Genomic DNA, 23,078 nt, shown 5'->3' with positions numbered 1-23,078 from the left:
TGCGGCAAGCGATACTTTATCCGACTATTATTATTTTGTCAAGCGATAGTGATTGTTAAACTGCATTGCTAATCGTGCACTTATTTTGTAACCGCTCCACGTGAAGTAATTGCTAACCGGGTTGCGCGGCCCTTACGCGGAAAGTTGCCGGTCGACCCAGAAATATATCGCGGACGCTGACGAACATTTCGATTATGCTGCAAGGACCGGCCGCCTGGAATAGGATAAAAACGGGAGACCGGTACTAGGAGGGGAACTCGTTGAGATTTGGTCTTGCCGTCACGTCTATCACAGTCCGAATTAATAAGGACAACCTGTATTATTTTTAATAAAATTTATTAATTTATATACACAAGTGAAACGTGTGTGCTTCTGTAAAGCCGACTCCCTGGCCGACCCCCCCCCCCCCCGAAACGACCCGCACAATAATATCCAAATAAATTTCAAATAAAAACGAAGGTATGTGAATGTTGAAAAATAAAGAAATATTCCTTTCTTCATAAAACCAGTTTTTTTCTTCAGAAGAAGAATTATTGAACAGAATTTTATGGTAAACCGTTTTATTTTTTAATATTATAAAAAATAACACTTTCCCTAATAAAATTTAAAAAATAATTGTCTAAATCGAACTACTTTTTATTAATGGAATTACTTTTTATTAATGGATTATAATTATGTTGCACTAATAGTAATAATAATTCTAAATTGTTATTATATTCCGACATAATTTTAATTCGTTTAAGAATATAGTCAGATAAGAATCATAATTTCTTTTCGACAATTATCTTTTAAGAATTTGATGTAAGAAAATGTTTTTTATCTTTTATTAAAAGTATCTTTTTGAAAAATTAAAACAACTTACTATTCAAAATTCTGTTCAATATTATGAAACAAATATAAACTTTTTTTATAAGGAAAGGAAAGTTTCTCTGCTTTTTAATGCTTTACATATGCATTTTTCTTTAACTCGAACATGGACTTATTTGGATACTAATTTGGGTAATTTTTATAATAAATTCTTTTAAAAAATTATTATTTTATGGAGTGTAATATTTGGAAAAGACCACTCGCAAAAAGATTCTTAATATCCATTTAATATCACCTAGAGATGACGCTAGAGAGTCTCAATCCGCAATCTCCTATTCGCGGGGAGTGGCGTGGAGGGGGACATGGTCTCCCACGAGATCGTATAAATAAGATGAGATGATCGATACTTCGCTCCTTCGATTATTTCCTTCGATTATTAGAAGAATATCCTTATCAAGATGACATGGGAATTTACGAATGAAAAATGTTACGATATGCTGATGGTATTTGGTGAGTGACATGGGCAATATCACGCTGCTACAAGACGATACGCCGAATTGTACACAAAGCAGTTGTACTCAAGCAAGATATCCATCGGCTATTATACTTCGAGCTGCTCAAAGGCTATACGAAACTGGCAGTGTCCTCTCAAACAAACACGACACTGAGAGATATCAGGCAAGAAATTTGCGGAATATGGAGACAGTTGTACGTGAAAATCCGAAAACGAGTATTCGGATCGTTGCTCGAGAACACGATTTATCATATGCAACAAAGGATATTGCAAGAAGAAAAATTGCATTTTACTACACATGCATGCAACATTTCCCTGAGGATTATTATCTAAGAAGAACATTCTGCGAAAATTTTCTGAGAAACGTCAAACGAAATCCCAGATTCGCTTTTCGTGTGATATTCAATGATGAATCGCTATTCACACGAGAAGGAATTTTACATACAACATAACTTGCTACAATCTATGGACTGCTTATTGTTTTCAAACAAAACTTCTCATCGAGTAACATGTGTCGCATCGCATATGTAACGCATCTTTATCAAATGATTTCAAAACCAGCCGATTAATCGGAAATAATTAAATATAATTTATTACTTTGAAATTTATTATTCGTGAATTTTTCGATTTATTGATCACGTGCGTAAATCCGTAAAAGTGTTGATATATGTTTATAAATATTGATTATGCATTATGTGTTTTTTTTCATCAAGTATTCTCATTAGCCGAATGATTAACTGATAGTGATTATTACTATGATTAGAGAAAGTGTTATTTTTTATAATATTAAAAAATAAAACGGTTTACCATAAAATTCTGTTCAATAGTCTTCTTCTGAAGAAGACATAACTGGTTTTATGAAGAAAGGAATATTTCTTTATTTTTCAACATTCACATACCTTCGTTTTTATTTGAAATTTATTTGAATATTGTTGTGCGGGTCGTTTCGGGGGGTCGGCCAGGGAATCGGCTTTACGGAAGCACACACGTTTCACTTGTCAATTAACTTTATTAAAAATGATACAGGTTGTCCTTATTAATTCGGACTGTGATAGACGTGACGGCAAGACCAAATCTCAACGAGTTCTCCTCCTAGTACCGATCTTCCGTTTTTATCCTATTCCAGGCGGCCGGTCCTTGCAGTGTAATCGAAATGTTCGTCAGCGTTCGTCAGCGTTCGCGATATATTTCTGGGTCGCGCGGCGACTTTCCGCGTAAGGGCCGCGCAACCCGGTTAGCAATTACTTCACGTGGAGCGGTTACAAAATAAGTGCACGATTAGCAATGCAGTTTAACAATCACTATCGCTTGACAAAATAATAATAGTCGGATAAAGTATCGCTTGCCGCAATCCGCTTCGTCAGCGGTGGGCGCGATTGCGTTCTTGGCGCTCGCGATATCCCTCCCCCTTTGATGGAAGGAAACCACAAAGGATTTCGAACATATTCCGTGTGTTCCTACTTAGCGCTCGCGACATTCCTCCCTCTTCGATGGAAGGTAGTCTTATCTGTTAGTTTACATGTGCTGTCGCGTAATTGTAATATAATCGTGTGCTTATGACTAATATAACATAACATCGTCGCAGCGTCTCTGTGCGGTTATTTCGCTTTCCTTTTGCTTTTTATTTTTGTTTTTGTTTGTGCGCCATGCTATTAATCCTATTATAGTTATTATCATTACGCAGGTGCCTGTTTCCCATAGGGTATACAACGTATTTATTTTATAAGTCATTATCGCTATCTCTTAGAGTTTCTTTAGAGTTCTCTTATTTCTTCTAGGCTTACGCTTAATTTGGTTAAATCTACGGGATTTTTTGTCGTAATGTATCGATTTTCGCTATCTTATTCTTATCGGTGTCTCTATTTTTTTATTTCTAGTGTTATATTGTAATCGGGAAAGTAGTTTTGGATATATTTTATTCAATCCTTCAATTTTTCGCGCTTTCAATATTACATTTGATTGTGGTTAACTTACAATTATCTTTTAGTTTTATTTTTCCGGTTTTTTTCTAATATAACTTTTTCTTCTATTTGGTTTTCGCACTTAATGCTAATTTCCTGTTTATATGCCGTGGAGTAGAGCCATACTTGCTCCTCCGTCAATGCTATCCACAACGGTGTGTTGAATATAATATGATTCTTTTCGCAATAAGCTATCCTGGTGTGTGTGTGTGTGTGTGTGTGTGTATATATATACGAGGGTAGTCTAAAAAGTTTTGACCCTTAACATGAAAATGACATTACTCGTCAAAATCTTTCTAGTATTAAAATAGTATATGCTTTGAAAGACTTTTGTACAAATTTCAGCCATTTTTCACGCTCAGTTGTTGTTTGACAGTCGTTTGTGTCAGTCGATGTCAGTGTTTTTGTAAAAATGGAAAAAATTGAATATCCGTGATTAAATTCTTACATTTGAAAGGCAATACGCCTGCGCAAATTAAAATCGAGTTGGACGCTGTTTACGGGAACTCTGCCCCATCATTTGCCACTGTAAAAAGATGGGCAGTTGAATTTAAACGTGATCATACCAGCTTGGCTGATGATGAGCGTTCGAGACGGCCAAAAATTGCGATCACTACTGATAACATCGAAAATGTTCACCAGATGATACTGGACGATCGTCGAATCAAGGTTAGAGAGATAGCAGAGGCTATAGGCATATCGAAAGAACGCGTTTGTCATATATTGACTGAAGAATTGGATATGCGCAAGCTATCTGCGCGTTGGGTGCCGTGCTTGCTCACTTTGAACCAAAAACGAATTCGAATGAACATTTCCAAGGCCCTATTGGAGCGGTTCAAGCGAAACGAGTCAGATTTTTTGCGTCAATTCATAACTGTAGATGAAACTTGAATTTACTACTACATTCCAGAGACAAAAGAACAGTCAAAACAGTGGACTGCAAAGGATGAACCTGCTCCGAAAGAGATGAAGACGGTTCCATCAGTTGGGAAGGTAATGGCAACTGTTTTTTGGGATAGTTATGGAATTGTGTATATCGACTATCTTGAGAAAACAATAACGGGAGCATATTATGCATTATTACTTGATAAGCTGAAGGCAGGAATTGCAAAAAAACGGCCGCATTTAAAGAAGAAGAAAGTGCTGTTCCATCAAGACAACGCACCTGTTCACACTTCGGCGGTCGCCATGGCCAAAATTCATGAACTACATTTCGAATTGATTGACCACCCACCGTATTCACCAGATCTGGCCCCCAGCGACTTTTTTCTGTTTCCTAAGCTTAACGTTTCGCTCGGAGGACAGAGATTTTCATCGAACGAGGAGGTCATCGCATACGTAAACGGATTTTGCGAAGCAAGACTCCAACTACTATTTGGAGGAGTTAAAGAGGTTAGAGTATCGATGAAAAAAGTGTATCGACTTAAAAGGAGATTATGTTGAAAAATAAAACTATATTTGACCGAAAAAATACTTGTTTCTATGTTAGGCTCAAAACTTTTCAGATTATCCTCGTATTTGCACCTCGCATGGTGCTGTTGTTTCCGCATAATATGTCGCGAAGTTCTGTTCGCATGTGTATGTGTTTGTTTCTCATATGCAGCGTTCTAACTCTACTTCCTCTAGTAATTTGTAGTGGTGATTCTCTTTATCTATAGCTACACAAAGATTTATTTTTATATAGGCGAATACATTCGCATGATCATGTACCGGTAACGGTGTTGCCTTAATTAATTTAAATGTAGGGTATGCTAGCTATCGGAAATCGCAAGATCGTGTGTGTGTGTGTGTGTGTGTGTGTGTGTGTGTGTGTGTGTGTGTGTGTGTGTGTGTGTGTGTGTGTGTGTGTGTGTGTGTGTGTGTGTGTGTGTGTGTGTGTGTGTGTGTGTATATATATATGATCCATCCGAATACGCGCTAAAAGTAATGTATGTATGTATTGTCTGCCAGTCAGTTTGGATTTAAAGGAAAAGTGTAGTTCCGTGGTTAATTGTGTAGCCGCTTCTCTGAGAGCTGTTATTATGTGTTCGATAGGTAATAATCGTGTCGATATTATTCCGTTTTTCCCGTTTAGGTCAGATAATCTATTACATTTTCCGTGTCTTTCGTTAAATCATTTATTATTATTGTCAGGATTAATAAATGTCTACGTCTGCCTGTAGTGTGGACCTGGCCATCTGTTGCTCTAGTCGTTTTGTCGCATTCATTATCAGATTTTCGTTATAGTTTAGCGTATTTTCTAATTCGTCCAAGTGCGCTATTATGGCGTTGATTACTCTTATTTGATTTGTTACTGCGTGCTGCAGTATCTTGCCGTTTGTTCATAAGGTTTGTAGTTGCTCGTCTACTAGTTTCCGATCGGCGTCCATCATTCCGAATAATATTTTGCTGATCAATCTGACCGCATCCAACAGTCCTTATCGTCTATCAATCGTTTTGTATAGTGTTTCTATTTGCGTCAACAGCGTGATCAATTTGGTATTGTCTTTTTCTATTAACCTCATAATATTTCTGCAAACTAACTGGGCATTGCCTATTATTTTTCCGCTGCAGTATGGTTTCCTCAATATAGTCTTGTAATTGCTGATGTTTGATCTCTAATTCTTTTGCGCCCAGTTTTATCACTAGTTTCCATGCCGATTCAGCTTGTCTCAGCTGGTCAATTTTTTTGTAGTAGATTCCCAACTGGTGCGAAAACAATTCCCAGTCAAAAGTATGCCAAAAATCAGGTGTCGCTTGTACTACTTCTCTCCACACAAGGAGCATCCTGCAAGATTAGGACTCAGGTTATTTTTCTGCGAATCCTAATCGTGCATTCTTTGTGTGGTACGTTTAATAAATTTTATTCAGTCTACCGTCGACCGTGGCCTATTGCGCGTCGTTTTAGTGCGAAAGAAAAAGAAAAGTTTTTTTGAATTATGCGGTGCACTAGTTGTGATAGGGAGTATATCCCTCTGATGTGTGGTGAATGTATGCGGCGGTCGTACCGCCTGGCGGTACAACGTCTGGCGGTCAGGATGTCGTCCATGGCCGTCCACGGTCGTGTGGACCGAGGAATACCGTCCCCGTGCTCTTTCACGGCCATTGTCCAGGAGATGTATTCAGGAGAGGTCTCCGGCGCTCCTCCGTCCATCTGCGAGGAGCGCTATCCCCGCGACCCTCTGCCGGTGCAAATCTGCGTCGCTACCGGGCAACGTTTCGTCGTCGTGACTGATAAATCCTGTACTTTTTTTTTATTAACTCTAATTTATATTGTCTTTATTATTAATGCTTCCGCTTTTTGCTTTTCGCGGGTAAATATTCGTATGCGGTTGTTTCCTAATTTTCGACGAATAGTTTGAGTTGGTTCGCATGCACCGTCGTAATTTTTTGTTTCTGTTTAATTTTGTAATTAACATCGGAGGTTTTCTCGATTATGGATCTATCCATGGTGCTTCTAATTTCCTCTGCGCACTGCTTCGTCATGCAGAAGGACTTTATCTTCTACTTTGAAGGTCTTCGTGTTCGTATTTTTATCCACATAGTTTTTTACCTTTTGTTTTGCTTCGCGGATATGTTCTTTTGTTACTTTCTGTGTGGCTCTGAGTTGTTCTCTTAATTCTTGCACGTAGTTATCATATGTGTATGATTTCGGCGGCGCTGTCAGGGCCGTAGGTAGTGTTGCTCAGTGCCCGTACATCAATCCGAATGGTGTATGGTGTAATGGTGTAATGGTGTACAGCCCGTTGCTGCGGTGTCGTATTGTATGTGAACATCACGTATAGGATCCATTCATCCCAGTTAATTTTGGTTTGTATAATCCCTTAAATATTCGGTCAGAGTCCTGTATGATCTCTTCAGGGCTCCGCTTTCAGGATGATACGCAATTGTTTGGATTTTTGTTATTTTTAGGAGGGTGCATACATCTTTGAACATTTCAGGCGAAGTTCCTTGATCTATCAGTATTTTCTCCAGTATTCCGAATTCGCATATTATTTTTGTAGTGAACTGCTTGGCAATCGTGCTTGCTTCCTGGTCTGATATCGGTATTGCTTTACTAAATTTTGTTAAGTCGTTTTGGAATGTTAGTAGGTATTTATTTCCTTTCATGACCGTGAGTGGTCTTACGATGTCTAGGGCACTTTTGAAACGGTCTTTCCGCCGTATCGGTCAATATTAGAGGCATTTTGGTTTTCCTGCTCAGTTTGTTTTTCTTAATATTCGCATTTGGTGATGTATTCTTCTACATCTCGTATTAGTCCGTGCCAGTTGTGCGTTAGTCGTATTCGATCTACAGTATGTGTTACGCCTTGATGTCCTCCGAGGGGGGCATTATGATATTCATACATTATTTGCTCCTTTTCTTCTTATATTCGCGCTCTTCCTTGTCGTGTTCGATGCTGTTTATCTGTGTGTCGAGCGTGATCGAATTTCTGCTGAGCGCGTCAGCATTTGTATTGCCTTTGCCGGCCTTGTGTACCACCTCATAGTCGTACTCTTTTAATTTGAGCCTCTATCTGATTAATCATGAATCAGAGTCTGTTATACTAAATAGCCAGATCAATGGCTTGTGATCTGTAACTATTTGGAATTTTGTTCCATACAGGTACGATCGAAAGTGTTTGACGGCCCATACTATGGCTAGTAATTCTTTCTCTGTTGTATTATAGTTCTGTTCCGCTTTATTCAGAATTCTGCTCGCATATGCAATTGGTCGATCTTGGCCTACTGGCCCTTGCGACAATATCGCTCCGATGGCGTAACCGGATGCATCTGTCGTTACTATTTTGGTGGCGGTTGGTGATGGAGGAGCGTTGTCCACGATATGATGAATTTTGATGACGGAAAAAAGATGTTGGCCGCGGTGGGATTCGAACCTAGGTCCTCAAGTGTATGAGACTTGGCGCGCTACCACTGCGCCATGCGGGCCATGCTTTTCGTGGATGTTTTGCTAGGTATTAGTTGTGTGAGACCGCCACACTATAAATTGTTTAGTGAAGTCAGGATAGGCTAGAACTGATGTGGTCGTTAGCTTTTCCTTTAATGTTTCGTGTTTCGAATGTGTCTTGTTGTTCCACTATCCAAACGAATTTTTCGTCCTTTTTTGTTAATTTTGTCAGTGGCTTCGCTATCTTTGAAAAATTCTCGATGAATCTTCTAATATCTTTCTAATAATAACAGGCTAATCCTATTAGAAGGATTGCACGTCTTTTACCTTTTTTGATATTGGAAAATTTGTTACGGCCATTATTTTCGCTGGATTCGGGATTTGCCGTTTACCGTTTATACCGGAGATAATGTGACCTAGGTATGTCACCTCCTTTCTTAAAAAACTCTCATTTATTCGGTTGTAGTAGGTCTGTAGTTTTAGATTGTAGTCTCTTAGTTTTTTGAATACTTCAATTAGTCTTTTGTTATGTTCTTTTAAATTTGGTCCGTATATTACGATGTCATCTATTATAGATAGACTAGGCATTTGAGTCCGGTTAGCACGGAATTTCATAAGTATCTGGAATGTTGTAGACGCATTTTTTCCAAAGGGCATTCTATTAAATTCGTAATGTCCGTAGGGTGAGGAAACGCTGTTTTGTATATTCCTCATGCATGAGGATTTGATGGTATCCTGATGCTAAATCCAACTTTGTAAAATATTTTGCGTTTCCTAGTTAGTCTAATATGTCAGTGATATTCGGGAGCGGGAAAGAATCGCCAATTGTTAAGTCGTTTCAATTTCCGAAAATCCACAACTATTCGTAGTTTTTGTTCTCCAGATACGTCTAATTTCTTCGGTACTACTAGTAAGGGCGCGTTCCACTGACTCGTGCTGGGCTGGATTATCTCGTCATCCAGCATTTTTGCTATCTGTTTATTTACTTCTGCCTTGTGCTTCTCCGGTAATCTATACGGTCGGACATTCACCGACGCGCTATCTGTTCGTGTATTAATTTCATGTGCTACGGCATTAGTGTGCGATAAGCAGTCGTTTTCTAGGTGGAAGATATCATGGAAATCTTTACAATCTGTAAGGTCTTCTTTTCCTCCTCATTTAAATGCTCGGTTCGTATTTGTCTGTGCAATTTTTCTTTACGAGCCCGAATGGGCTCGTCGCTCGTGTTGTTACTTGACACCTCCACGGTGCATGTGTGCGGCGTCTCTTGTCTTTATCTCGTCCACCGTGACGAGAGACGTTGTTATCTCTATGGATTCTCCCGTGATATTTATCACACTTACTGGGCACATGTTTTCTTCTGGTACGACCAATTTCCTATGAAAACTTCGGGTTTAGTTTCGACTGCGTTTACTATTCCAATGCTATTTCGATCGGTTACTGTTTGGATTATGATTTCGCTACAAGGCATTAACACGATTTTCTTGTACGGATAGAGTTTGAAAGTTGCATTGCCAATACGGACTTGTTTTTTCCTGTAGTCGCATTTTGCTTGCTGCTTATTTTAAAAATCTAGTCCCAGTTCCCTCATAATTTATTGGAAAGTCATCTCTCACCACATACATAGTATGTCTCGGTCTCCTAGCGTTATCGTTGCTCTTATCTTTCCGAGTGTGTGTAACTCCAGTTAGAGTTAAACGCTCTTCGCGCATTAGTGTATTTCCTTTTAGATTTCCTACTTTTATTAATGTCAGGGTGGCGCCTGTATCTAGGAGGAAGCTTGTTTTTCTCTTTTTTGTCTCTCGCATCGGCAGGGTAATCAAGTCTAACGTGGCGTTTTTGTATGGCGTATTCACCTTGATGCTCGTCACTTGATGCTCGTATACCGCTCGCGTTATCTTTGTTCTCGGTTTCTTTTCTTCTTCGTCGTCGCTATTGCTTGTGAACGATAGGTCATCGCTCCCCCTTTACTGTTTATTCTTTTTCATTATTACAGCGGTATTTATTTGTCGCCTTTTTCCGTTATCCTGTCTCGTGCATTTCGGCTCAGTTCTTTTCTCGGGCGGCCGTTCAGTGACCAGCACTCATCGCGCTTATGGCCTGTCTTTTTGCAATACGAGCAGTATTTTTCGATGTTGTTTACGTTCGCTGGTCTTTCGCTGGGCTTTTGCTCGCGGTAGCGAATATCTGTTCGTGTATCGGCTTGAACGACAATCACGCGCCAGATCCTAGTCTACTGCATTTGTGGCACTCCAATTTTTGGTTGCGGTTTCTATTCTGTTCTTAATTGCCTCTTGCTTTCTCGTTATTGTAAATTTTGGTAGGTTGGCTACCTTTTAATTTTTCTTCGGCTGTCGCGCCTAGCATCGCGGCTGTTAAATTCGTATAATTCCTGGAACGTATTATTGTTTGTATTTCGTCACGTAATCCTGGTTGGAAATTTTCTAGGGCTAATTCCTAAATCGTATCTAGGATTGTCTTTCGTTGCTCAGCGGTGTGCTCGCGCCCTTCTTCGCACCATAAATTGATAGAGTTCCATTGCTAGTTTGTCAACGCGGAGTCCGTATTCTCGCGCGCTTTCTCCGGGTTTTTGGCGGGTTATGTTAAACTCTCGCTGAATGTGCGTGGTGCTACGCTTTGCCAAATAACACATCTCGATCTCTCGCTTCAATTGTGCGAACGTCTATATGTCCCTCGTTTGGAAATTGTGCATGGCTTTTTCCGTTAGCTTCGAGCATAGGATCGCTTTTAATAATGATTTTTCGTCGGCAGGATTTATTTCGCTCATCGCGTAACTACTTGCGTTTAAAAATTGTTGGACTTGGTTCCGCGATGATCCATCTATCTCCGGGATCATATCGCGCGCTTCTTTTAGCTTCATAAACATATTCGCGGAGTCTCGCGAATTTCGGACGTCCATTGTATGCCCGTATGTCATTTCTATCCGTTCGTCATTTTCTGCACTCCGATCGTAATTAACGACTTCTAGTTGGCTTATGCGGCCCTGTAGTGCTTAGCATGCCTTCTAGTAACTCGGCCAACATTGCATCTCGCGCATTGTGCGAAGCTTCTGCCGGATCGGATTTCCAGTGTGCTTGGCTTAGTGGTTCTCATTCTTTTTACTTCGTTTTCCAATTCTCTGCTTATTGCTTGTTGTTCTTTCGCGATCGGTTTTAACGGTGTGCCTGAGAGCAGATTTACCATTTCCGCTGGATTTATGTTTCGTGAGGCGGTGTAAAATTCGATTAGATCGAACACGCTACTATTGTAAGACGTCAACGAAAATTCTTCGCGACTAGGGTTACTTGTGTTCGTGCCGTTCACTATTGTCAGATCTCGCGTCTGTTGGTTGTAGTAGAGCGTCGTCACGTCTCTCACTACTCGGTAGTGGGCTATTGTCTACGTCGCTGAGCGAAAACACGCAAACTACAATGTTCGGATTCCAGGATTCGTAATTCCAGTTGACTCGCCAGATTATCGTCGGAATAATAATTACTTAAATCGCGGCATACATTATCGCGCGGATCACGTAAAGTTTCCGTCTGCTCGAGGTTCGGGGAGCTCGGGCTGAGCGCTCGGCTGGCTGACTCGCTGTGTAGCCACGATGTGTTTCTTTGGGCGGAAGTTCAGTTAATTCCCTCATTCGACCTAGTTTTTTCTCTCGATATCTAAAGCGCTTTAATTTTCTATAACTTACATTACGATCGCAATTCGCATGGTGACGTAGCGCTGATTGTTGCGGTAGGTCGCTGCTTCTCCGGTATCACTGATATGCTCGGCGTTGTCGCTCTACCGGCTCTCTCTCTCACCGCAGTGACGTCAGCTCCCTTTTCGGCCTTCTCCTTGAATTTTGGTCATTGGTCTTTTCCAGATGACTGGATGCTGCTGCTGCAAAACGATTTCACCGCTGTCCCAGGTTGTGCGGGTCGTTTCGGGGGGTCGGCCAGGGAGTCGGCATTACGGAAGCACACGTTTGTTCAATAAACTTTATTAAAAATGATACAGGTTGTCCTTATTAATTCGGACCGCGACAGACGTGACGGCAAGATCCAAATCTCAACGGGTCCCCCTCCTAGTACCGGTCTCCCGTTTTTATCCTGTTCCAGGCGACCGGTCCTTGCAGCATAATCGAAATGTTCGTCAGTGTTCGCGGTATATTTCTGGGTCGCGCGGCGGCTTCTCGCGTAAGAGCCGCGCAACCCGGTTAGCAATAACCGCTCTACTTCACGTGAATGAATTTTGTAACTGCTCTACTTCACGTGGAGCGGTTGCAAAATAAGTGCATGATTAGCAATGCAGTTTAGCAATCACTATCGCTTGACAAAATAATAGTCGGATAAAGTATCGCTTGCCGCAATCCGCTTCGTCAGCGATAGGCGCGATTGCGTTCTTTGCGCTCGCGACAATATATAATTGAGGCAAAAAATATAGTTTTCGATGCAAAATAAAATTTTTAGCATTATTACAATGCGTAGAATATTGCACGCTAGCAGCAATACGAAGTTGCGAAGGCACAGCGACGTAGCGGCGAATACTCATGTCAGGCGCGTAGCTCATTGATGTATGCTTGTCTAAAGAACGGCTGGATTGGATCAGTTTCACTTACTAATAACTGTTTCATTAAGCAAAATAGAAAAAAATGATTCGGGACATTTCAACTCAGATTTTACAAGGAATAACATTATATAATTCACAGGCGCTTTTTATGTTACACCTGTATACATATATATAAATATTAATATAAAATAAAATAATATATAATTATTAAATATTAGGTGTACAAAAAAGTTCTGAGCTTTAGATTTCATACAACCGAAATAACAATTTAAATTTTATATCTTCCCGCCCTTTTGCGGTTTTAAAGCGTTGACATTTGGCCTTCTAAAATGTCATACAATTTAGCATTTGATGCACATAATCTCAAAAATCAGTAGTGTTCACAATGACAACAACAAAAGAGCATATTCGATTTTCCATCCACTTCGCGTTTCATCTGAAGAAAAATGCTGCTGAAGCCACTGCAATAATTTGTGCTGCATATGAAGAGAACGCTGTAAGTCATACTACATGTAAAAGATGGTATCAAAAATTTCGTCAAGGAGATTTCAGTCTTGAAGATGAACCGCGTGCTGGATATCTTCAAAAGATTGAAACGGACGAATTGCAAGCACTGCTGGATATAAACTCTGCGCAAACTGAAAAGGATCTTGCAGAACAGCTTGCCGTTACGCAGCAAACCATTTCCGTGCGTTTACATACGATGGGAAAGGTTCAGAAGGAAGGCAGATGGGTTCCGCATGAATTGTCCGAAGACAACAAAAATCGTCGGCGTGACACTGCACTCACTTTGCTTTCAAAATTCCGGAAAAAAGATTTTCTGCACAAAATCATTACAGGCGATGAAAAGTGGATTCTTTATGATAACCCTAAACGTAGAAAATCATGGGTTGACTTTGGTCAACCTTCGATATCGACGCCAAAGCCCAATATCCACGCCAAGAAGGTTTTGCTTTGTATCTGGTGGGATTGGAAAGGTTGTATTACGAGTTGTTACAACCGGGTGAAACAATCACAGCAAACCGCTACCAACAACAATTGACCAATTTGAGCGATGCATTAGAAGAAAAGAGGCCATTTACTGGCCAAGGACGTTGTAAAGTGATCTTCATGACAATGCTCGACCACATGTTGCGAAAGCGACTCAGGACCATATCTTTGCGTTAGGCTGGGAACTTCTCCCGCACGCGGCGTATAGCCCAGATATGGCGCCTTTCGATTACTACTTATTCCGATTGCTGCAGCATCATTTGGCTGATACACATTTCGTGAGATTTGAAGAGATACGAAAATGCATTGATGACTTTATCGCTTCGAAGTCGGTGAGCTTTTATCGTCAAGGAATTCGCAAGCTATCCGAAAGATGGCAAAAGGTTGTTGATGCAAACGGGGAATATTTCGCTGATTAATATTTTTTTGTTTGTTTTTGAATAAAGATTGAATTTTATAAAAAAAAGTTCAGAACTTTTTTGTACACCTAATATAATATAAAATATTATAATATAATTATTATAAAATAAATAATATTAACAAAATATTTTCTTTCATTTGCTCTTTCCCTCTTTCGCTATCTCGCTCGGTCTTTCACTCTTTTTTTCATCCTTTCGTTCGCTCTTCCATTTTGTCACTCACTTTTTTGTTGTCTCGCTCGTTCCTTCATTCTCTCGTTCATTCCTTGATTCTTTCGCTCGCTCCTTCATTCTCTCATTTACTCACTCTCAATGTGCATACTTCAAAGGCTTGACCATCAGAGCCGCTGTCTTGTAGTGGCGAAAAATGCAATCGTACTCTACTCGGAGGGCGACGATGACGTTTCTTAAAAGTAAATTTTGAAATTTAAACTGTGTATCATAATATCTCTTTTCATAGGGCACGTAGAGAAAACATAAGAATACTATTATTATATATAATCCAAACTATCGATTGCACCTATTCAGAAGTTGATCGATTCAGCTGTTATTGTGATAATTTCGGTTGTTAGCAACTCGCCGACTCGTGTAAAATAGACACGATCAATCTCGCGCTCATGAAACGCTAGTGCGTACACTTGGCGACGAGTCACGACCGTGTTTCTTGATTATACCTATTTACATTCATTTAAAACTGGTCGGTTTCCGCGTCCATTTTTGTGTGTTAATCTTAAAAAACAATTTATTAAATTATCGTTTAGCTTACAAAATGTTGATAGCACAAATGTTCAATGTTGATAATACAGTGTACTCGATGTTCGACTCGATAATGCGTTTTATGTACAGTTCTTTAATTGATTTGACTACGTACGTAATTAGCGCGAAATTTGCGAGTCGCTTGTTGTGGATAGGTTGATTGCAGTCGAGAACGATAGGTTGCGGTAGTTATTGGGTTTCGGAGAGAAAATTATGGCCACGGCGTGTTTTGGATTTCTCGTGCTTAACGACGCACGATGTTATTTTTTCTATAATGATAACGTGAATCTAATTCGCGACGAGGTGAAAAAGTACTTCGTTTGCCTCTTCTGAATTAATTGCGGTTCTCGCGGCTCGTAGCGTATTAATGGCCGATAGAATCAAATTGTTGGATTTGGGATTTTGCACAAAGGCGCAGCCGGTTGGTAATTTCCAGACGAAGGCGAGTTGCCAACACCTCAACTGTATTTCTACAATGGATGGTCTTGGTAACAGAACTTGATGGTGGATTCTGTAAGGCTAGATGCGTAAAATGTGCCGGACATCACGCTACAAGTAATTGCCAGAGAAAGGACAGATCTGAAAATGTCAAGTGTGTAGTTTGCGGTTGTAATCATCCAGTCAATTACAAAGGCTATTCTGTCTATAAAGATCTTCAAAAAGCAAAGTACTGTCACGTCCGCAGTCAGTACGAAAGAAATTTTTCCTTCGATCCCTACTTATGTCAATCAGCACGCTCTATAATGCCACCAGGCGTCGAGGATCAGGCACTTCGGAACTCCCCCCCTCTTCGTACGAGGACATCATCCCTCCCAGTGTTAGTCGCGTCGAACCGAACGGACCTAAAACTCGATCCCTAGTCATAGTTCAAATTCTTTTTTCTTAAATGTCTCAATCTAGTTTCGATCTCAAATTAGTAATTCGAATTCCTCCAAGTGTCTTTATCTAGCTTTAAATTCAACCTCAGATAGAATAAATTAGAAAATCACTAGTGTTAGTTTTCATTAAGCTTTGTGTAACGACTATTAAATTTTGAACATTAAAGATTATTAGAGTGTAATAAACTGTTGATTCTTTGACCTTCCCTAAACATTCGAAAATTCCGCGTTCGCGTGTGCGCGCTAAGATTTAAACTGCGTTCCACGCCGCGCTTCGTAGCAACGGAGTCACAACCGCGGGCCAATCACAGAATCATGTCTTCTCACGCCGAGCTCGACCAATCCGGGAGGAGGATCTCAACAAAAAGCTGAAGAAAAATCAAGGTAGGAAATTCTCTTAAACTCTAAAATCACGTTCTGATGTCGCCGCGATCCGCGATGTGTACCCTCCACTCAGGTTCAAAACTACATCATTTAACAATGCAACTATCAAATCGCTTTTGTCTCATGTTGAAGCAAAAGGCCCAGGTCTTGCAAAGAAATTCAAATTGCGACTCTTACTCTCATTCCGACCGAAACTCTAACGCCCATCCCCAGAACAAATCCAAGAGAGTCAGAGAGCTATTGATATAATGAGATAAACGAAAGCCATCACCGACATGGCGAATTTAATGACTAAAATAGTTAAAAATTCGCTAAAATAGTTAAAAATTGCTATATGAAATGCCAATGAGTTGTCACACCATGTCGAGGAACTCAAAGTTTTCTTCAACATTCATAACATTGACATAATATTATTATCTGAAACACACTTCACTAGAAGTTATATCAAGATTCTAAATATGTTTATCTCATGACACACTCTGAACACAATACCCTGAATGGAACAGCACACGGTGGCACAACTAAACTAATCAAAAGCAATATAATGCACTATCAGACCTCTCTCTACCGCAAGGAGTATATATATATAATCCACCAACATAGCTGCGGAAGATTGGCCGTATCACTGTGACGGTTGTTTATTGTCCTCCGAAGCATAAGATCAAGGAGAAACACTTTAATTATTTTCTAAAGACCCTAGGGAACTGATTCATAGCTGGAGATGACTTTAACGCAAAGCATATCCATTGGGGATTCCGCCTTACCCTTCGCAGAGGATGGGAATTACTTAAGGCTGTCGAGACTTCACGTTTGAAAATTATATCCTCGGGAAGTCTTACATATTGGCCAACGGATAAGAGCAAAATCCTTGACCTAATTGACTTCTGCGTAGTAAAAGGCCTCTCGGAAAACTAATGCTCTGAAGCTGTCTTGAGCTATCCTCGGACCACATCCCGATTTTGGTAACACTGGTTACCAAAAGTGAGATTCTCATCAAATCCGATAATGCACCCTCCACAATGTCAGGACTAGTCTTATTTCCTCTCTTCTTCTCTCAATACTAAGATTCCACTGAAGTCCGAGGAGGACATAGGTAAAGCGGTACAGCATTTTAATGCCTCTGTACAGGAAACTGCTTGGGATTCATCACCGCTGCTTGGACTTAGGGACAGTAGGTTATCTACTCGAATATAATTCGGTTAAAAATAGCCGAAAAAAGATATCTGAGGAAATCTTGGCAATTGAATACCTTAAAAGCAAATTGAACCGATCGATAAAAGAACTTAAGAAACTTCTTGATACTGAATGAAACTGCGGCATTCAAAAATATCTCCAACATTTAGATGTCACCAAAACCAGTGGACTACTCTCTGTGGAAAGCCACCAAAAAATTAAAACAATCAAAAGTTGCATCCTCTCCACTGTGCCCTGGGCTCAAAACAATATAGAAAAGGCTGTTGCTTTTGCTGAATATCTACAAAAGGTATTTAAGCCTCATCTTTACAAGGGATTTGCTGAACACTTAACGTATATCACCCATAAATTACTAGCATTCATCCAACCCATGGAACCAATTGCAGATTTTACCATCAGAGATCTTAAATACTATTAGAGACCTGGACTGTAGGCAGGTTTCTGGATATGACTTCATCACCGAACGGATACTAAAGGAACTGTCGAAATCTGGAATCGTCCATCTTGTGCAGCTTTATAACGTTATAATTAGACTAAACATTGTCCCCTCAATAGAAGATTGCTCAGGTCATGATGATTCTCAAGCCGGATAAAACTAATCCTAATGAATTAAAATCTTACAGACCAATTAGTTTGCTACCTGTCAAGATTTCGAAATCTTGTTATTGTCTAGACTGTCATTCGTAATCATTGAAAAAAACTAATCTCTTACCATCAATTTGAGTTTAGAAGACACTATAGCATCATCGAACAAATATTTCGACATGTCAGCAAAAGCCACAGCTCAATGGAAAAGGGGGAATTCTGTTCTATTGCCTTTTTGGACGTCTCGCAGGCGTTTGATAAGGTGTGGCATGATGGGCTCCTCTATAAAATCAAAGAAGGTTTTCTGAACAGTTACCTGATCCTAAGTTCTTACGTCAAAGATAGATTTTTCCAAATAAGTCCCGGTGAGGCAGTAACTAAACTCTATCCAGTTGAGGCTGCAGTTCGTAGGGCAGTGTAATGGGTCTCTTGTTATATCTCCTCTTCACGGCTGATCTTCCTGAAACACTTACGTAACGGTGAGGACATTTGATGTTTACAACTATTTCCGCAATGTTGCAAGATAGATCAAATGAAATATCCTCCTAGATACGGTACTAGAGGATCAAGGCTAACGAATATAAGTCATCAGTTCATGTCACCTTCATAACAAAACATGGGAATTATTCTCCCATCAAAATAAACAAGGTGAAGGTTCCTCAAGTGACGCACATTAGATATCTTGGAATGTAGCTAGATTCATCTGAAAAAAACACATATTCACCAAAAGAAAACAGCTAGGTCTCCAGCCACGCAAAATGTATTGGATGGGACAAAACTCGCAACTACATCTTGAAAATAAATTACTGTTCTATAAAATTATACTAAAACTATACTAAAAAACTCATATGGACCTATGGTGTACAATTACGGGGCACATCTCAATCCAACATTGAAATTTTGCAAAGATTTTAGTCAAAGACATTGAGAATCGTAACCAACGCACCATGGTTTGTCACCAACGAAATCTTCGCGATCTGCACTTCACCTACGGTGAAGGAAGAGATAGCAACTAAGGTCAGAGCACACAAGGACAGAATATTGAAATACCCTAACACATTGGCAAAACAGTTCATGCCTTCCAGACCCACAGTGCGCAGACTAAGAAAGAAACTTCTATTCGACTTATTACCTGTCACATAATGTAGTGAACATTTAGAAGTGCGACAATGGTCTCACTTCGTTCAGGACACCATGATATGTCAAACATAATATTGAATGTCCCCCCTGAGATAGATTGCTGATAGGGATTAAAAAAAAACAAAGACCAGTGTCTGTAACGACTATGCGACGTCGCTTTTGCAAATACGAGTTAAAAGGATGCATAATCATCAAAAAATCACTGCTACGGAAATAAAATAAAATAAAAAGGTTGCAATGAGCTAATGAACATATAAATTGAACAGTAAATTAATGGGATAAAGTATTGTTTTCTGATGAATCGAAGTTTGAAATTTTCGGAGGAAAATTTCAAACTGTAGTACATTCGTCATCAGGTTGGTAAGCGTATGACAGATCAATGTATAGTATCAATAGTAAAGCATAATGGCGAATCTGTCATGATTTAGACTGTTTTGCCGGAAATAAAGTCAGAGATCTCTAAGAATTGAGGGAATTCTGGATAAAACGTGATACCATTATATTTTAGAACATCATGCCTTTCTATGTGGAAGGAGAATAATGAGTCGTGGTTTTGTTTTCCAGTAGGAAAATGATCCTAAACATATGTCAAAATTGTGTAATAAGTACACAAAGAAAAACAAAAAGAATTAAAGTATATAAATTCGGCTCCCTTAGTCTAACTTAAACCCAATCGAAATTACTATGAGATGAGTTGGACAGGAATGTACGAAAAATGCGACAAACCAAAATCAATTGTAAGAGTTTTTTGCAAATGTGTTGGATTCAAATTTTAGCTATCACTTTAAACAAATTATGAAAAGAATGCTCAACGTATGTGTTGCTGTTCTGAAATCTAAATGAGAATACTTTGAAAAATCAAAAATCAACAAAAAAATATAAAATTTGATTTCGATTTTTACTTTATGTAGTATGACATTAATTTTCTCCATGAAATTGTTGAGCTAGAATTGATTATGAAAAACTTGTATTATTTATATATTATACCTCACCGTTCTCGATAAAAAATTAACAATTGTAATAGTACTGCTCGACAAATAATTAAAAAATTCCACGGGATTATGTCAAGCTCCAAGAAAAGGAAGAGATCAAAGTCCCGTTCTCAGGATGAACGAAAAAAGGATCATATAACTCGACAAACAAATGCAAGAAATGTAGAACTAGGTAACTAACCTAACAAACATAGTTAGGCAATAAATTAAGAGCGGGAAAAATATCTATCTCGACAATAAGTCACTTAGATATCGAATCACAGTTTAAGACTGCTAATATAAACTTAATGATAAGTTATAAATGAGAAAAATAAAACTCATCAATTCCACATAAACGATGAGTTGTCAAAGTCCATACGACTTTGACTTTGAGTATACGTGAATTAGTTCAACAAAAACAAAAAGTTCACAGGTTACACAATAAGTGTTACTTAAGTCGTAATGCTCTTTTTTACCCTCTGGGTTAATTTTGAAAAATTAATAAACGAAAGAAAAGCAAAAATCATCTGTTCCACGAACATTGAGTTGTCAAAGTCCATACGACTTCAACTTTGAGTGTATGTGAGATAAGTTTAATAAGAACAAGAAATTTACGAGATTACGTAATAAATGTTACTCAGTTTATTGTGCCCTCTTTAAAGTATTTTTCTCTTATCCCCATTTTTGTTATTTAACTTTCAGAGACAAATGTGTGGAAAAGAAGAACGATTCGTCTAAGTGGCTCTGCTTCGATTGATGAGTAGTCCACAGATTGGATATATCGAGAGAATCCAGTTGCGATTGAAATTAACACCAGAGAAGAAATTCAAAAATTATTGGAAATGGATCCTAACAAAACCAAACAATTGGAGGTTAACTTCCATGAGGAGTTAGTTGGTGATATAATTATTGAATTTATTTCAAATAACAATTTAGCAACCAAGATCCTGCTTGCCATGAATCGCTTTATTCCTATTGTTAATATGAAACCGGCTGGTATCAATTTATTGTTTATTCTTACATATCGAAAATTCTTACACACCGTTCGACGTATTATTTATCTAAGTATTGCGATAAATATTACCATATGCCTCGGTAATCTAATGGATAAGATGCCTGCCCGGAGAACAGGCGATCCAGGTTCGATCCCTGGCTGAGATAATATTTTTCGCAACATAATTCGCGTGGGAGGGACTTTAATCGATATAAAAAATTATTTGATATCGAATTATTATAGAATTACTACGTTAAAAGTTTATTAAACTAAGTGGCACGTAGTTGGTGATATAATTATTGAATTTATTTCAAATAAAAATTTAGCAATCAAGATCCTGCTTGCCAAGATTAGGAAAAGTTTTCTGTTTACTTAAGTTATGTAGGTCAACTTTTGACAGAGATTTTTTACCGACATTCAATCACAAGGAAGTTTATTACTCCTCTGTTAAACAAGTCCCTCAAACTGATGTTAGAAACAACAATCTCAGATGAATACTGAACTATTCAGAAAAATTCAAAGATCTTATGCAGGAAGTACAGACTATTGAAAAAGCTGTAGTTGTCTTAAGCATCAGGAAAAAACTAATTAGACTTAAATAACCCCTAGGAGCCAAGGAAACAGGAAAGGCCCACTTGAGTCTGATCAAGTTCAGGCCCGGAAGCCGGGGAATCAAACAACTTCAACGGAAGTTCTTAGCGAGGATAACGAGCCATTTATCATCAAAGAAGTAAAAGAAGTAAACATCATTTCTGGTCGGCTTCAATTTTTTACTAACGCTTGGATAGAAATTACAAATGATAATTTCATTTTAAATTGTATTAGAGGATATTTAATCCCATTTATGAGGCACAACACATATCGTTAAGTGAGCCCACTTGATCACTTCAAAGCAGAGCGCAGAAGTTAGATCTGCATTAGCACAGTTATTAGTCAAAAATTAATCAAAAATAGAAGAATGTGCAGAATGTGATGATCAGTTTATCTCTCCTTTTTTTCTCGTTCCAAAATCAGATGGCTCTACTAGATTTTTAATCTAAAAGAGTTAAATAGATCCTAAAAGAGTTAAATAGAAATTTATAGATCCAATACATTTTAAAATAAAGGACATTCGATTGGTTAAAAATCTAATGAATAAAGAGAATTACATGTGCACTTTAGATTTGAAAGATATCTATTAATTAGTTCCTGTAAAGGAAGAGCATAAAAAATTTTTAAGATTTTGTTTCGAGAAAAAATTATATTAATTCAAATGTTTACTATTCGGCTTATGTATAAATCCATATATTTTTATAAAAATCATGAAACCTCTTATTAATCATTTGAGAGTCGCGGGTATCTTGTATTATTTACCTTGATTTATTCGTAGAAAACTCGATAGAAAAATGTAGAACTAATGTTATAAAAATAATTAAGTTTTTGGAAAAGTTAGGATTTATTATAAATTACGAAAAGAGTTTTTTGATACTTAGTCGGAAATGCAAATTTTTGGGATTTGTGATTAACTGAATGAAGTTTTGTCTGGAATTAGATAATTCCAAGATGCAGAATTTTCTCCTTATTAGAGAAATTTCAAGAAGGAAAATGGTATAAAATACGTGATTTTGCTCAATTAGTAAGCACCTTAAATGCCACCTGTCCTGCCGTGTTATACGGTTTTATGTATTGTAAAAGACTAGAGAGAAAAAAATTTCTAGCTTTGAAATTTACTGGTAACAACTTTGAAGGGAAAATTCATGTTGACAGATTTACAATGGTAGAAAAGAAACATTTTATGTGGTGCTAATCCCATTAGAACTCAAAGTTACTCTCGTAAGATTTTTCTGCATTCTGAACCGGTTGGAGTGGATTTCGTGACGATAAATGCACTTATGCGACATACAAGGAACAAGGAGAAAAGAAAACATTACATGAATTTTTTGAAATTATTGGCGGTGTTTTTCGCTTAGGAGTTTCGCTTCAGATCTTACGAATACAGAAATTTTGCTACGACTGGACAATACTACAGATATTTGCTACATTAACAAAGCAGGTGGTGTTCCCGCATTTGTCTGAGCTTTC

General features: G+C 38.5%; 1 non-coding gene and 1 pseudogene across 1 annotated transcript; one reads left to right on the top strand and one right to left on the bottom strand.

Moving 5' to 3' along the window:
• Positions 1 to 8,117: 8,117 nt before the first annotated feature.
• Positions 8,118 to 8,191, bottom strand: TRNAM-CAU (transfer RNA methionine (anticodon CAU)). The gene has a single exon. It is a non-coding gene; the product is annotated as a tRNA-Met (tRNA).
• Positions 8,192 to 14,101: 5,910 nt separating this feature from the next.
• LOC148935302 (uncharacterized) lies at positions 14,102 to 21,770 on the top strand (annotated as a pseudogene).
• Positions 21,771 to 23,078: the final 1,308 nt, after the last annotated feature.

Source organism: Pogonomyrmex barbatus, unplaced genomic scaffold (genome assembly GCF_055798465.1).
Source record: "Pogonomyrmex barbatus isolate J1 unplaced genomic scaffold, ASM5579846v1 scaffold5, whole genome shotgun sequence".
In the NCBI taxonomy this organism is placed as follows: domain Eukaryota; kingdom Metazoa; phylum Arthropoda; class Insecta; order Hymenoptera; family Formicidae; genus Pogonomyrmex; species Pogonomyrmex barbatus.
This window is presented reverse-complemented; position numbering and strand designations above follow the sequence as displayed.